The 16393-nt window shown below is 34.2% G+C and overlaps 1 protein-coding gene across 1 annotated transcript in view; it reads right to left on the reverse strand.

The window, feature by feature from the left end:
• The window catches only part of NAV3 (neuron navigator 3), a 454139-nt gene that overhangs the window by 318249 nt on the left and 119497 nt on the right, over positions 1 to 16393 (reverse strand). The gene's annotated exons all lie outside the window — the stretch shown is intronic.

A 16393-nucleotide genomic window follows, 5' to 3' on the forward strand; every position in this document is an offset into this window, starting at 1 on the left:
CCTTCTATAGTTAATTTATATATGCAAATACATCCTTCAGAATCCAGGATTGAATAAAAAATGCTCTTGTGGGAATTCTAATCCTTTATCATATCATATCATATATCATATATCATATCATATATTATATCATATCATATCATATTATATATTATATATTCTACCCCTTTTTCCTTTGTGGTCTTATATCTTACTCCTTTATTCATCTAGTGATATTGGTCTCCTAGCTGTTCCACAAAAAAGATACCACATCTCTTAGTTATGCATATTTTCTTTAATTGTCCCCCATGCCTGGAACACTCTACTTCCTCCATTCTAACCTCTCTGGCATCCTGTAAGTCTCAGTTAAAATCATTCCTTCCCCTACCTCTTTTTCATTACCTCTCTGTAAATTATTTCCCATTTATCTTGTAGATAGCTTGCTTTTGTTGTAAGTTCCTTGATGGCAAGGTCTGCTTTTTTGTCTCTTTTTCTAACTCTAATGTTTAACCCAGTGCTGGACACAGAGTAGGCACTTGTTAAATGTTTATTAATTGATTAAAGTGATAGTTCAAGACTTGCACAAAGTCTTATTTGAGTGTGCTTAAAATACTAATCCACCTACACTATTTCTGTTTTAGCGGCCAGCCAATTGAAGTAAGTTTGGACTGAGCCTCCTTGACTCTCTTGTGATGAGGTTATTTAAAGAGTTATATTTTTTCTTGTTGCCACATGCTTGCTGAATGAATGAATGAATCTACTATCTCTGAGTTTTGAGGTGATGAAAAATAAGTCTATTTTTTCTTCCATAATTACCTTCCAAGTAATTGAAGACAGTTATTATTTCTGCCTTACATGTTCTTTTATAAGACCAAATATCTCAAGATCTTTCAAATAAGTTTCATAACAGAGTATTTACAATTCAAATGGACCTCAGATGCCATCTAGTTCAACTCCTCATTTTATAACTGAGAACCAAAGACGTTAAATGACTTTTCTAAAGTCATATGTCTTTAAATATCTAAGATAAAATTTCAGCATTGTCTTCTTCATTCCCATTTTAACACTCCATCTACTAGAACTTTGTCATATTCTCTGACACTCTCACCATTTTGGTTGCCCCCCCTCTACCTGTACTCTACCTTGTCAATGTTCTTATATCACCAAGAACTCAATATGTGCTTCAAGTTCTACTTACATAGGGTTTTTTTTATCATACCATTTCAATTTCTCACCACCTAAGTCCTACCTATTCTCTAAGAACCAAATGGAGTCCCATTTTTCCTCTGGGCTTTTAGTCACTCTTACATGTGTTATCTCTAGACTTTGATCATATCCCCTTAACTTTACAGTTGTAGGTGTAACACTTTTTGGCTGACCTAGATCTCAAGAAATTCAAAGCATACAAAAAGAAGTAAAATATAAATTTGCAGTGAAATTTTATAAACAAAACTAATAAATACTCATATGAGAAATAAGGTTGATTATAGATGAGCAAAAAATCATTGAGTGAGATATTATATATAATTGGAGGTTGCTAATATATTACCTGACTAAAGATAGAAAATTAAGTACCCATATATTTGAGAGTGTGGACACTGTACAATGCAAGGATTTATATTTTCTAGCACAGTTTGGTGGGTAAAGTTCTTATTGTGGGTATAGACATTCTCTAAATTAATAAAGAAACACTTTGGTGGCTTCTGGCATATTAGAAGTAAAATAAGGAAAAGATAAAACATAAATGTCATTGTGACCGATCTACTATGTTAACTCCTCTTTCACAAGCAGAGAAAAATACTTCAGGGATCTGTTTTAGAGCCCACTGAACAAGAGGAACATAGCTATGGAATTATTGGAGCAGCATATCTCACCATAATGATTTACACCCAGGTATAAAACTGTCCAGTTCAAGCAAACTGTCTAGCTGTAATTGAAAGTGTATCAGACCATGAAATCAATAAAGTCAAAGTCCTCTTCCTATTCTCTTCCCTCTATTTTGTTGATCCAAAAGACTAGATTTATGTTTTCACAATAGGCCATTCTATTTGCTAACTAAAAGTCAAATCAGCAATAGATAGGATTAATAATTTGATTGTTTATACAGTTATCACATTGAGAGATTGAAGGGGAATGGGAAAATAGAGACAAGAAAGGCACACTGTAATTCACAAGATCACAGAATCATTTAGGTGCTAGAACTGGGACAAAATTTAGAGGTCCACTGGTCCAATCCCCTATTTTTTGGCACTAGGTCTCCCTGTCTCATCCAATCTGGAATATATCAACCATTCCAGCAAAACCCAGAGCTGATTGGCACAGAAGTTTTAATCTGCTCATTTTGTGACCTGAGTCAGTTTGCCCTTCCTTAGGGAGCCTGATGGCCCTACATAGCGGTACTCTTATTACTGGTATTGGATTTAGTATGGACAACCAATCAACTTTACCCCAATTGTAGCTAACAACTGAACTCATACAATCTATCATCCTCAACCAACCTTATTAGTTCAGGTCACAGGAGTGTGCAATGATGGATGGTTTCTCATTAAAAAAAAAAAAAGAGTTACAGTATCTTTTGTGTGTGTATGTGTGTGTGTTTACATAAAGAATAAAAAAGACAATGTGGAGAGAGATACATATATACACACATAAGAATTCCTGGTAAAAACCAGCCAATATATTGATGAAATTAGACTTTATATGCAAAGTTTAATTCTTACAGTGCTCTGCCACTGCAAAGAAGTGTTGTTAGGTGCTTTCTCAAAGCTCTTCTTTTTCTCCCCTTTTTAATTTATTTAAAGTTATTAATTTGTTTGTTACATGAAAATATCTAGTTAACTCCCACATCTTCCTCCTCTCCCCCCCATTAGAGAAAGCATTTCTTAACAAAAATATATGTTTATGTAAAACTATGTCTTGCTTATTTCTATTTATTGGTTCTCTTTGTATATGCTGACACACAGTTTTCAAACAATATTTCTGTTGCTATATATTATATTCTCTTGATTCTGCTTATTTAACCCTTCATAATTTCATAGCTCTTCTTGGCCAAGTTTAAATATTCTAATTTTACAGAATTCGTTTCAATTATTTTGTTGTTCTCATTCTTTACATTTACATTATCATAGTTACTAATTCCAGGTCTTATCTTGTGGATGAAGAAGCTGAAGCTTGGAAGAGTTAAGTGGTTTGCCCAAGGTGATAGTTCGGGTAGCAGAGTTGTAATTTGAGGACAAATTCTGATTACTGAATCAATCAAATAAGAAGCACTCAGGGGCTTACTCTGTGCCAAGCACTGTCCCAGGTACTGAGATTGCTGACCAAAAAAAAAAAAAAAAAAAAAAAAAAAGATTTCTTCCAAAACTGTATATACATATAGTCTTTATCCCATTGCATCATGATGTCACAAAACCAAAGTGGTCAATTTTCACTTTGAATAAATCTACTACCTTATCAATTTTATATTCAAACCAGAAACATCTAAAAATTCTTTGACCACTTCTTTCTCAACATATCCAACCCCAAGACCAGTCTCATGAATTTCTTACCTGATTGTTTGGTAACCAATTTAGATGAATATAGTAATGGAAGTGTAACAACATACAATGTCAATTTTCTAGTTAAAATTAGTGACTGCATTTAATTCACATTAAACAAAAAAATCATTAAACACTTTTAAACTGAAAATCACCATATTATAGTAGATAAATGGACTACTTTGGGAGTCAGTAACATATAGGTTACTATCCTGCCTTTAAGAAATAAAGATAAAACCACTCCCTCTAGATTTGGAGTTAGGAGGTCCTAAATTTAAATAATGCTTCAGGCACTTTCTAGTGTGTGATCTTGAGCAAATCAATTTTACCTGACTTGACTTCAACTTTTCCTCATCTTTAAGATTATGATTTTTAAAAATTCAATTTCCTCATAGGGTTGTTAGTATTAAATTAGATTTTCTATCTATATCTCTAACTAATATTTTTTGTGTGTGTGTGTGTGTGTATAAAGTATGTGTGTGTAGTGAATCACGATATTCAAGAACTGTATAAAGACTATTATTGATTTTCCAAAAATGACCATGGAAAAAAAGGCATAACAGTGAATTTGATGTACATAGCACCGAAATGTGTTTTTAAAAATGCAAAAAAAGATCATATTGCCATTCTGTAAAGATACAACCTGTATACACATTTAGTGTGCCAAAGACAACTGGTTATTTAATTGAGATATCAAAGAATGGGTTACTAAAGTTTTTTTACTTCAACTTTTATTCTTAAAAAGATTTATGGAATGAATTTTTCTACCTTCTTGACATATTAAATACAACAAAGTGAATATATTTTTATCTTAATTTAACAGCTGAGACATTATAGTGAGAACCTTAGTATCTTGATTCTGAGTTCCAATGAAAATACTACAACAGTGTAGTCATAAACAGTTTGAGAGATAAGATTAAGCATGGATTGATTCCATATCACGGTATGGGAATTTAGTTGTTATTCTATTTTTGTTTTGTTGTCTTTGTGTAACAAATTCTCGTGAAGATTGTTTTCTTGTGAAACATTAAATAGAAAAAAAATATCCAACATAACATTTAAAACAAAATCTTAAGCTGCATTAAGAGAGGCATCATTTCCAGAAAAAGAGAGATGGTTGTCATGCTGTACTCTGTCCTAGACAGATGCCCATCCAGAAAATTTCTTCAATTCCCAGTGTTATATTTTAGGAAATATATTGGTAATCTGGAGAATGTCCAGAAAAGAATGATGACCAAAACAATTCTTTACAAAAATCATTGGAAAGAAAAAAGAGATATATAGTATGGAGAAGAGATGGTTTAAAATGTTGGCAGGATAACTATCTTAAATCATTTTAAGGGAAGAGATGTTAGGTTTATGACTTTTACATTCCTTTTTACATGGGTCAAATCACTTATGAGTCCTAAGCCTCAATTTTCTCATCTATAATGAAAAAGGTTGGCCTAGATGTTTTCTAATATGTCTCCTGAAAATTATGCCTCAATAGTAGTCTAAATCTAGAATTTGTTCAACTTAGCCCCACAGGGCAGAATCAAAAAGAGTAAATAATTTACTCTGTTGAAGAATAGAGAGTCCAATTTTGGCTTCACATAAGGAACAGCATTATCTCACTTATTAGAGGTAATAAAAATGGGGAAAGGTGTGTCTCAAGATGAAGATGATGCTGCTTCACTAGAAGTCTATTTACAATGACTCCTTAATCAAAGATGACACAGAAAGGACTGTTGGTGAAGTATAAATTGAAACAAAAGTACCTATTTAATCTCTTTTAATTCCGAGGTTCTGTGATGTAGTATAAATTTAAAACAGTATATATATATTTTAGTTGTTTCAATCATATCTGATTTTGTGATCCCATTTGAGGATTTCTTGGCAAAGTTGTTGGAGGTGTTTGCCATTTCCTTCTACAGTTCATTTTATAAATGAAGAAACTGAGGCAAACAGGGAACAGTTATTTGCCAGAATCATATAGCTAATAAGTTCTCTGAGGCCAGATTTAAACTCAGGTCTTTCTCATTCCAGGTCTGGTGCTCTGTCCACTGTACTACCTAGCTGCCCGCAAATTACCTGTATCTATAGCTATACCTGTTTCTGTCTGTGCATGTGCATACATAAGTGTGTAAGTATATACACACACACACACATTATTTTGTATGTATGTATATGTACACACATTTTCAGCTAAAACCTCCCATTTTTTTTTATCTTGGTCATCCTTTGAGTTTCATGTAGTGGAATGTAAGAGGAGGTTCCTCATGAATTTTTAAAACTCCAGAAATTAATTTAGACTGCTTATGCTTAAATTTAAAATATCTAAAAACCTGAAAATTATATAGTTCATGAAACCACTAGAAGTTATACTGTTTATACATATTAGTACATGTAGTTTTGTAAAAACTGAATTCATTTAAACAAACTTGGATTTCATTTTGTCTAATTCTATAAACATTAAAGGCTTCTTTTTTCTTAGGCACTGGGAATACAAAGATAAAAACTAACCCATTTTTATATGTCCTTACTAACCCCTGGGTGCCACAACAGATATAGTGCTTGGTCTGGACTTAAGAAGATTTGAGTTCAGATCCAGCCTCAGATATTTACTAGTTTGTGACCCTGGGAAAGTGACTTATTCTTGTTTGATTCAGTTTCTTCATCCATAAAATGAGCTGGAAAGAAAATGGCAAACCAAGAAAACCCCAAAAGGAATCACAAAGAGATAGATATGACTAAAACAAGTGAACAATATGTCCCTTTGCTCAGGATGTTTATGCTCTGTTTATATGAATAAGTAAATCCAAATCAAATGATATGATATATGGGTGTATATATATATGCATTTGTAATTATTATGTGTTATATATGATTATGGATATTAATTATAAATGCTCTATATAATTAAGTTATAATATGATATATTATTAAATTTGTACTTGATGGGGATGGAAGCACAAACAACAATATGATTCAGATTTGGTGGATATAAAGGAAGGCAGGTTGAAGGGAGGGAGGGAAGGAAGGAAAGAAGGAAGGAAAGAAGGAAAGAAGGAAAGAAGGAAGGAAGGAGAAAAGGAAGAAAGGAAGGAGATATGGAAGGAAGGGAGGAAGGAAGGAGAGAAGGAAGGAGAGGAGAGAAGGAAGGAGGGAAGGAAAGAAGGAAGGAAACACATATTAAGAGAGTTTTTCTTAATTTCTCCCTTTTTCTATTTAAGAGAAGAGGGAGCAAAAAGATTTCTAAATAAGAGCCCCCTGCAGTGCAAACTGTCAGTTAGTGACAGTTAGAAGGGTGTAGCTGAAAGTGAGTCAATTAGAGCTGGCAGTTGGAAGGGGCTTTTGTCTCTGGGTCCTCTGAGGTGAGGAGTGTGTGGCTCGCTTTCTCTGGGACTGTGAGGAGTCAGAGAGAAGTGGATTTAAGACCTTAAGAGCCTTATTGATTATTGAGTATCTTGGGTAGATGGATAGATAGTAGGTAAATCATTAGATAGAGTAGAAAAGTTAGGCATTGCCCTTGAAGGCAGATAGATTTAGGCTTTTCAAGAAAATGTTAGTTAGGATTGGGATCTTAGGTATAGTTATAAGCTATTATAAGATGTCTCTCACTTTCCTCCTTTCTATTTCCTATCCATATTTTCCTAATTTAAAAAAAAAAACATTTTTTGTTTAAGAAGCTGCTCTCCTGACTTTTGTTCAAATGCCTATCCCCCAAAATTAACCCTTTACAGAAGGAAGGAAGGGAAGGAGAGTGGGAGGAAGAAAAAGAGGGAGAGAGGAATCGTGCTAGATGCTTTATAGAGGTCCTTTTTATTCCTTATGAGTACCCTCTGAGACATATACCCATATTATTATTCTCATTTCAGAGTAGGAGAAATTAAGATTGAGAGAGGTTAAATGGTTTGCAAAAAGTCAAACAGCTAGTACATTTTTGAGGCTAAATTTGAACTGAAGTTTTCTGGACTCTAGGCCCAATGTTTTATCTACTGTCCCACCAAGAAGGTGATACTAAAGTTGAGGCTTGAAGCAAGCTATGGATTTTAAGTAGTAAAGGTAAGAAAAGAAAGAATTCTACGCCTAGAGAAATATCCTGGAAAAAGAAGTAAGGGAGGCAACAAGTAACCTAGTATGGCTGGAATGTAGACTGTATGATGAGTAATGTGCAATCACTAGGTGTGGAGGAGTCTAATGGATTTCAAATAACTGATTTAAAACCATTTTTTTTGGTCCAGACAATTCCTCAGCCTGTCTCTCCCTCACCCCCTCTTATTCTTAGAATATAATGGTTAGAACATCAAAAGCATTAAAGTAAAGAGCTTTCTAATTGTCTGGTATATGTTTAAAGCAATCCTATTTTTCAGAATTAGGATTTTTCTTAGAATCAGGTTGCATACACTGTACCCAGTGTCTAAAAGAACAGCAATGATTCTTTGCATATAGTTTCTTTTTGCCATTAGGCCTCTGTAAAAGAGATGTGGTGGAAGGAAGAAAAAAATATTGTATTTCCAAAGTATTCAGGGTAGAAAGGAGCGATTGGGGATAAAAATAAAAACCTGATGGAAATACCACAAACTTCTTTTATCCCTTTATGATTGTGTTTCATTAAAAATATACTCTTAATGGCAAAGACATCCAGAAGACAAAACAATTGAGCAATGAGTAATTCAGGTAAAATTAAGTTAACTGTGAATACTCAAAGAATGTGTTATTTTTTAAGGCAAAACCCACAGCAATATAGATGATGGTTGTGGCATTATTTGAAGTCCATGCAGTTAGTAAACAGAACTGGGGCAAAGTACAGCCTTCTCTTGACCTTACTTTTCTCACTTAAAAAATGGGCATTTGACTACAGCAAAAGTTCTTATTTGAAGGAGTCCATGGATTTGGCAGGTAAAAAAAAATGATTTTTTTTCACTGACTTCTAACTCAAAATGACTGTTCTCTTAAATTATTTTGAAAAAATATATATTCTGATAAGGGACTATAATATTTACCTATATCCAAAGAGGTCACTGACACAAAAAGTTTAAGAATTCTTGGGCCCAATGATCTCTAACATCTCTTCTAGTTTTAATTCAATGACTTATAAGGCTATTGATCACCTACTAAGTTATCAAGGGGCTTCATCATGTTTCAATGGATGAAGTACTTACACCAGTGTTATGTCAGAGTTACAGGTATTTTGATGTAATTAGAAAATATTAATTTTTTAACATGTCTAATAGGGAAATAGGTCTTGCATGCCTTCAAATGTATAATGGTTATCATATTGTTCCCCTCCCCCATTCCATTTCTTTATTTAAAGATACGACAGCTACATAAGAGAAGGGAATTGAATGTTAAGAAATGAATATTATATGAAAATAAATGATTATTTAAAATTGAAATAGAAGATCTTCATTCTTTAAATGACTACCATTTATTTCCACTATAAACTCATTTGTAAATATCAGAAAGACACTTCAATACTTTCAAAAGCAGCTCCCTAACAAGATTAATTTAAGTTCTCTCTATCCCCAGTGCAAGTCTTGATGAAAAATCAACTAGGAGATCAAAGGAATTTGAAAGTTAAATAAGGAAAGCAAGCTCTCAGTATTTCTTTAGTGATCAGACCTATTTTTGTTAGAAAGCTTGTCTCTGACTATTGAAAAGGATAAACAACCCCAGAAATAGTAGGACAAATATGTAAAGAGGTTTTGCACTCAATTTAGTCTATCCCACCAAGTTCTAACAGCACAACATTGTAGCATGCCATTTGTAGATTTAAGGAAACCCTGAAAAGCATTGCAGTATTTTATCGCTTCAAGAATAGGGTCTGTTGCCTCTTTGTCTTTATATCTCCACTCTGTGAAAGGCAGCACGGAGAAAGAAAGAGTGAGATCTCCTTGAAAGCAAGAATATTCGAGGTCAAGCTTTGACTCTTACACCAGGTGCTTTGACCCAGAACAACTCATTTAACTTCTTAGTGTTATTCTTATCATTAAGTCCTGTCTGACTCTTCATGGACCCATTTGGGGTTTTCTTGGGGAAAGTACTGGAATGGTTTGCCATTTCCTTCTGTGGTTCATTTTAACAATGAAGAAAGTGAGATCAACAGGGTTAAGTGACTCGTCCAAGGTCACACACTTAGTGTCCAAGATCACATTTGAACTCAGAACTTCCTAACACCAGACCAGGTCCTCTATCAATTATACCATCTAGTTGCCTTTCTCAGTTTTCTAGGCAATTCTCTAGGACTACAAGTTACAAAGGAATTACTGAACTCCCTTGAAGAGGCAGTTCCTTAGCCTAGCATGAGGCCCATCATTTAAAGAGTGTTATTATATATATATATATATACACATATATATATATGCATATATATATGTCAAATTAAAATGAGTCATTACCTCATTAGGAACCTGTTACTATGAGTAAATTAGAGGGAAAAAACAATACTTTATATAATTAAGAAGACTAAGAATTCTCCATGAATTCTTCTCTAATGTAAACAATATGTCTTCTTTTATAATGTGATGAACATGGAATTATTTATTATTTGATAAAAAAAAATGTACAGCTTATATAACATTTCCTGCCATCTTGGGGAGAGAGGAAGGATGGGAGGGAGGGAGGGAGGGAGAGAACATGGAACACAAAATGTACAAAAATGATCATTAAAATTATATAAAGAGGGGCAGCTGGGTAGTTCAGTGGATTGAGAGCCAGGCCTAGAGACTAGGTTCAAACCTGACCTCAGCCACTTCCCAGCTGTGTGACCCTGGGCAAGTCACTTGACCCCCATTGCTTAGCCCTTACCACTCTTCTGCCTTGGAACCAATACTCAGTATTGACTCTAAGACGGAAGGTAAGGGTTTTAAAAAAAATTTTTTAATTATATCAATATATAACAAATTAAAAATTTTCAAAAAGATGAATAGATATAAGTAATAGCCTGATGAATCTGGTCTTTAAAAGACAATAAAATAGCTCTAGATATCTCGACAGTGACAGGTTCCATTCTGCTGAGTACGGATATACTCCAGGTGTTTGTGGATTCCCCCTTACATTATTAATTAATGGGAAGTGCCAGTGTTGGAACTTGGAACATAATTGTGTGGAAAATGATTTTCAGTAGTGAAACTACTGATTTGCCTGCTAGATTCAATTCCATTCAGTATTCCTAGATATTTCGTTAGAGACAGCTAGGGGCCACAATGGATAGAACATTGGGCTTGAAATCAGGATGACCCGAGTTCAAGTTTGACCTTAGACACTAGCCAGGAGAAACTATAAAATGTTTATTCCTTCCACCCTTCTACCTTCAATTTCTATGTATCTTTGAGTTTCTCAAACACTCTAAATTACTATTCCTTTATCAGAAAACCAGGAAAATCATAGAAAAACTCTCTAACTCTAAATATACTCACACAATCTACATCAGATAAATTTCTGCTAGAATCTAGGTAGGTCTATATTAGCATCAGGAGAGCATAGATTTAGAGGTGAAAGGGACCCTAGAGACATTTATTTTACAGATGAGAAAAATGAGGGTCAGAGAATTTAAGTGACGTCCAGGGTCACAGAGATAATGTACTTGAAGTACAATATGAAACTTCTGTCCTCTGACTCCAGTATTGTCCAGTGTACAAGGCTATGGCTAAAAGTATTAAGTTTAGGGCTATTTCCAATTTCAAAATCACAGTTTAACGTAATTCTTTCAGGAGAGTGGTTCCTGGTATTCTACTTTTAGATTCAGCTGAGATGTAACCTGTTGGGAAAATTGGAGACTAGCATGTAAGACCTTGTGAAACATGGAGCTTAACATCACTAAGACAGAGGCGCTTATCTGGCACCACCTGTTGATCAGGGCATTCAGGGCATACGTTGCTAGGTGGGTGGTAACAGGATTAAACATGTATGTATGCCTCAACTCACAACTTTAGTGAGCTTATACTAGGAAATCAACTAGTCCACTATAAATACCAGGAATGTCCAGAATGCCCACCCGATTAAAAATAGCCAAAAACATGCATGCCATTTACTTGAAATACAAAGGCACAAGTGCAGGATTGCCAGACAAAAATGAAAGATATGCAGAGAGACTCTTGTTTTGAACTAATTTCCCATTTAAAAAAAATTAAAGGAGCCTGTCCACGTTAAAGACCTTCCCAAATGTTTACTCTTAGAGCCTATTAGAGACTGAGGAATTTTATGTATTCCGAGCATTCGTGAAGCAGGAATTTGATATTATGCTATAGTAAAACTTCTGGGAAACTCACTTCCATGGGTTGCTTTTCTCTTTTATCCCCACTCCCCAGTTAGCTCATTCCAGTTACAATTTTGTTTTTTGTTTTTTTGTTTTTTTTTACATTCACTCTCTGTTGCAACATATTAAAGAATAAATAGTAGGGAGAAGAGGAGAAAAGGTTTTCAATTCCTGTTTTCATTGTTATAGGGAAGTACCAGTGAGAAATCATTCCCTACCAAAGTGAGTCAGTACCTGCTCTACAGAGCTGTCTCAGGCATCTAAGTGAATGGGTGAGTGATTTGTCCATGGTCAGAAAGGCACTTTATAATAGGAGGTAGCTCTTCCTAACCTTGGAGCCATCTGTCTATCCATTATGCCAGTGATGGGCAAACTACAGCCTGTGGGCCAGATGCAGCCCCCTGAAAGGTTCTATCTGGCTGTGCTACATGATTCCTAATCTGACGAATACAATGAGTAGGGTACAATACAATGAACCTTCAAAAGAGTTGCCTTAGAAACAGACTGACAGATGAGCATTTCCTTTCCTTTGGCCCCCTCTTTACAAAGTTTGCCCATCACTGCACTATACTATAGTGCCCTCAAAGAATGAATGAATTTATTATTTAAAGAATTTCTATTTCTGAGATATTTTGGAATGGATATCTCTCTTACAGTTTTCTGACTCTGAAAAAAAGGATATTTTTAAAAAGTATTATTTTATTCTCCTTTCCCTCCTCCTATCCATTGCCTCTTCTTGTTCATTTCTTTTTTCAGTCATGTTCTACTCTGTGTGACTTCATTTGGAATTTTATTGGCAAAAATATTAGAGTGGTTTACCATTTCTCTCTCTAGCTTCTTTTACAGATAAAGAAACTGAGGCAAACAGGTCTAAGAAACTTGCTTAGGATCACACAGCTACTAAGTGTCTGAAGCCAGATTTGAAAGCAGCAAAGATGAGTCTTCCTCACTGGAGGACTAGCAGTCCATATAGTATCCCACCTAGCTGCCTTAAGGATCAGCTTCTATTGACTTCTAGTTGACTTGTACAAGAATTTACAATTACATAGTGCTTCACAACTGTGCAATATCTAAAAGGACTTCCTGAACTACACACACTTTCCTGGAGAGGAAAATCATATCCAGGACCTGTAAATGAGGAGTTTTATAGCAAATATACAGGGTATGCCAACTTTTCAATGTTGTCCAAAGCTAAGAAGGGCTACAGTGAGTCACACTAGGAAATACATGTTGATTATCTTCAAGGACAAGGTTGTCTTCATGCTTTATGTTGTTTTGGGCTGCCAAGGAAACTTTCCATTTCAGGGTAGAATGGGATTTAGAACCATCAAAAGGGGACGTTCTTTTGTAAGCATTTAAGAGATGAAATATAAGTTGTATATAATAATATATGATAAAATAATAAAATAAATGATATTTAAAGAACAGTGAGGAAGCTTGACACATGGTTAAAGAACTTGCCTACAAAACAGAAAGAACTGAGTTCAAATTTTACTTCCGATAAAAAAGTCACAATCAATCAATACCTCAGCCAATTCAAGAAGGTTTCCACTGCAGTGGAAATAATGAGCTGTTTAGTTTAGAAGGATTTTTTTTACTGGGAATTTCTTATACCAATGAAATTGATATAATTTCATTGTTATGGGGAGTATCTACAATGAACATTTCATCATATATAAATATATATATATATATAAACAATTAAATTTCTTATACCAATGAAGACCGTCTCCATTTCTGTCTTCATGTGTCATTCACATCCAGAATCAGTATTAAAAAAAAATTAGTGTCAAAGGTAAGACTTTTCTGAAAATTCCAAAGACAAAATGTGTAAACTATTGAGGTGTAGAAATTTCAGTTAAACATCTTAAGGACTGGTGATTTATCTAAAGTTTATAATAATATTAAAATAAATGCATACCATTAAAAAGTGTCAGGCACTATGCTGAGTGCTTTACACTGAGGATCTCATTTATCTCTCTCTAGGCATTTAGAAACAGATCCATTCCCCAGATTCTTCAATCATGTGGTCCCTTGATTATCTTACAGTGCCAAAATGTTACTCAGTTATAATCCACACCAGATTCTGTGCATTGGTAGTTACATTGTCAATCAGCTAACCTCAGTGTTTAAGAACAGAGTCAAAAAGACCTGAATTCAAATCTTCTGGCAGATACTTCCTAGCTGTGTTATCTCTGGAAAGTCAATTAACCTCTGAATGCTTGACTAAAGGATCTACTGGAGAAGTTAATGGCAAGCCACTCCAGTGTCTTTGCCAAGAAAACCCCCAAGGGGAGACCTATGGTCTATGGGGTCACAAGAGTCAGATACAAGTGAACAACTGAACAACAAACCTTGTTCTGATTTCCTCCCTGAGCTTATAAAATTGTGATATTCTTATTCTTTAATATAGTATCAACTCATTGGAACAGAGAAAAGAAATGGCATAACCGATAAGAATGCCATTACTTTAAAAGTTCTTCTGTAATTCATTATAGATAAGAATGCCATTACTTTAAATGCTCTTCTGTAATTCATTATTGTAATAGGGGAGATAATTTTAGATTAAAGTTGCCAAACACATTTGATGAATTAGGATCAATGATACATTCAGACAAAACACAAACTGGCTCAAATTAATCCTTTTTTAAACTGAGATACATTTCCTAGTTTTCATTTATACATACGTTAGATTAGTAAAACATTAAAAAAAGTTTTGTTTTTTTTTTACATATCATTCACTACCAGAAGCAACAAGACAACAACAACAAAATAAGTTTCCAAGGAAAAATCTACTCTTTCAGAAAATTCCAAAGACAATAACTTTTGGTTAAGTATCTAAAGGACTGGTTATTCATCTAGAATTTATAATAATACAAATAAACATTTATATATAATTTACTATTACATAGTAAATAGCCAGGCATTGTGCTAAACACTTTCCAATTATTGTCATATTTAGTTCTCACCACAACCGTTTGAAGGTAGGTGTTATTATTATCCTCATTTTATAGATTAGGAAGTCAAGAGTTTTACCCAGTCACATAGCTAATAGGTGTCTAAGGTCAAACTTGAACTTAGGTTTTCCTGACTTCGGGCCCGGGAGATTTATCCTCTATATTCTATTTTATCAAGCTCAAATAATCCCATCAGAATTCTTAAGAGATTCCCAAAATGTGGCTTTGTGGAAAACCAAGATTTTGTTTTTTATGCTGAAATAAAACTAGTGAGAGAACAAGTGTTATAAAATATTAAAAAAAAAAGATTACTGAGAATTCCATCTATAGAGAATCTGGAAAAAATATAATAAAAAAGAAGTTGGAAGATCAGAGATGAAAATAAACCAATTAATAAATTAAAAGGAATAAAGCAACAATATTTAAAGGTCAAGGAAAACTTCGCTATCAATATATATTGGATTTAGAATCAAAAGACTTGGGATTTGGCTTGGCTGTATATATCCTATGTGTTATTGGGTTAACCCCCTCACCTTCTGGGTTAGCAGGGAACCAGATCTGTAATAAGAGAACCTAATTCTGAATTATATCTGAAATATTTCCTGAATGGAAGTCACAACCTATTTTGGCCTCGGTTTCCTCATGTATAAAAGAAGAAAGTTAAATTAGATGGCCTCTAAATTTCCTTTTTGCCCCAAGTTTATTGTCTCAGTTTCTTCAGCTATTAAGAAAAAAAAAAAAGGATGCTGGACTAAGCTACCTGTAGCATCCCTTCTGATTCTGTTTATGATCAGTGCTTTTTTTTTTTTCTGTAAAATGAAGGAGTTGAACTAAAGTCATTTTTAACCCACAGTCTTTGGTTTCAATTTTCTTCATTGATAAAAGGAAGGACTTTACATGATGGCTAATGTCCCTTCCAGATTTAAATCTATGAAAATACAAACATCAGATTTTCAGCTCTCAAATAAATTCCTGAAATGAAACTATAAGGATCATTAAATGAACACATCCATGAAAGTACATTGTTCAAAATACATACCTCATTGATTTCCAAAATGTAACTTATTTCTGAAAGCAACCAGAACAATGGCCTTCTTCTATCCTAATTACCCATAAAACATACCTTTTCTATTCTCATATTTAGTATTGTATGAGATCATTGGAGTATTTCACAAAATTCTACATTTAAAAAGTTAGCTAATGATTTTTTTTAAACCCTTATTTTCTGTCTTAGAATCAATACTGGGTATTGGTTCTAAGGCAGAAGAGTGGTAAGGGCTAGGCAATGGGGGTCAAGTGACTTGCCCAGGGTCACACAACTAGGGGGTGTCTGAAGCCAGATTTGATCCTAGGACCTCCCATCTCTGGGCCTGACTCTCATTCCACTGAGCCACCTAGGTGCTCACATCTAAAAACTTTCAAAGCCAGGATTTGAACTTGAGTCTCCCAATGCCACATCTACTACTCTTTTTACGATATTTTCTGATCCAATGAATTATTGTTATAGTTGTTGTCATCATTATTTTATTTTTATTTTCCTATACTCCTTGGCATGAGTCATTAGTGATTCATTCAGTTAATAAGCATATATTAAGTACCTAATGTGTGCTGGGCACTGTGCTAGAACAATTATAAGGACAATAACAAACCTAGAGGCTTTCAATGAAAAATAACTGCTAGGC

This window comes from Gracilinanus agilis, chromosome 5 (genome assembly GCF_016433145.1).
Source record: "Gracilinanus agilis isolate LMUSP501 chromosome 5, AgileGrace, whole genome shotgun sequence".
Taxonomy (NCBI): domain Eukaryota; kingdom Metazoa; phylum Chordata; class Mammalia; order Didelphimorphia; family Didelphidae; genus Gracilinanus; species Gracilinanus agilis.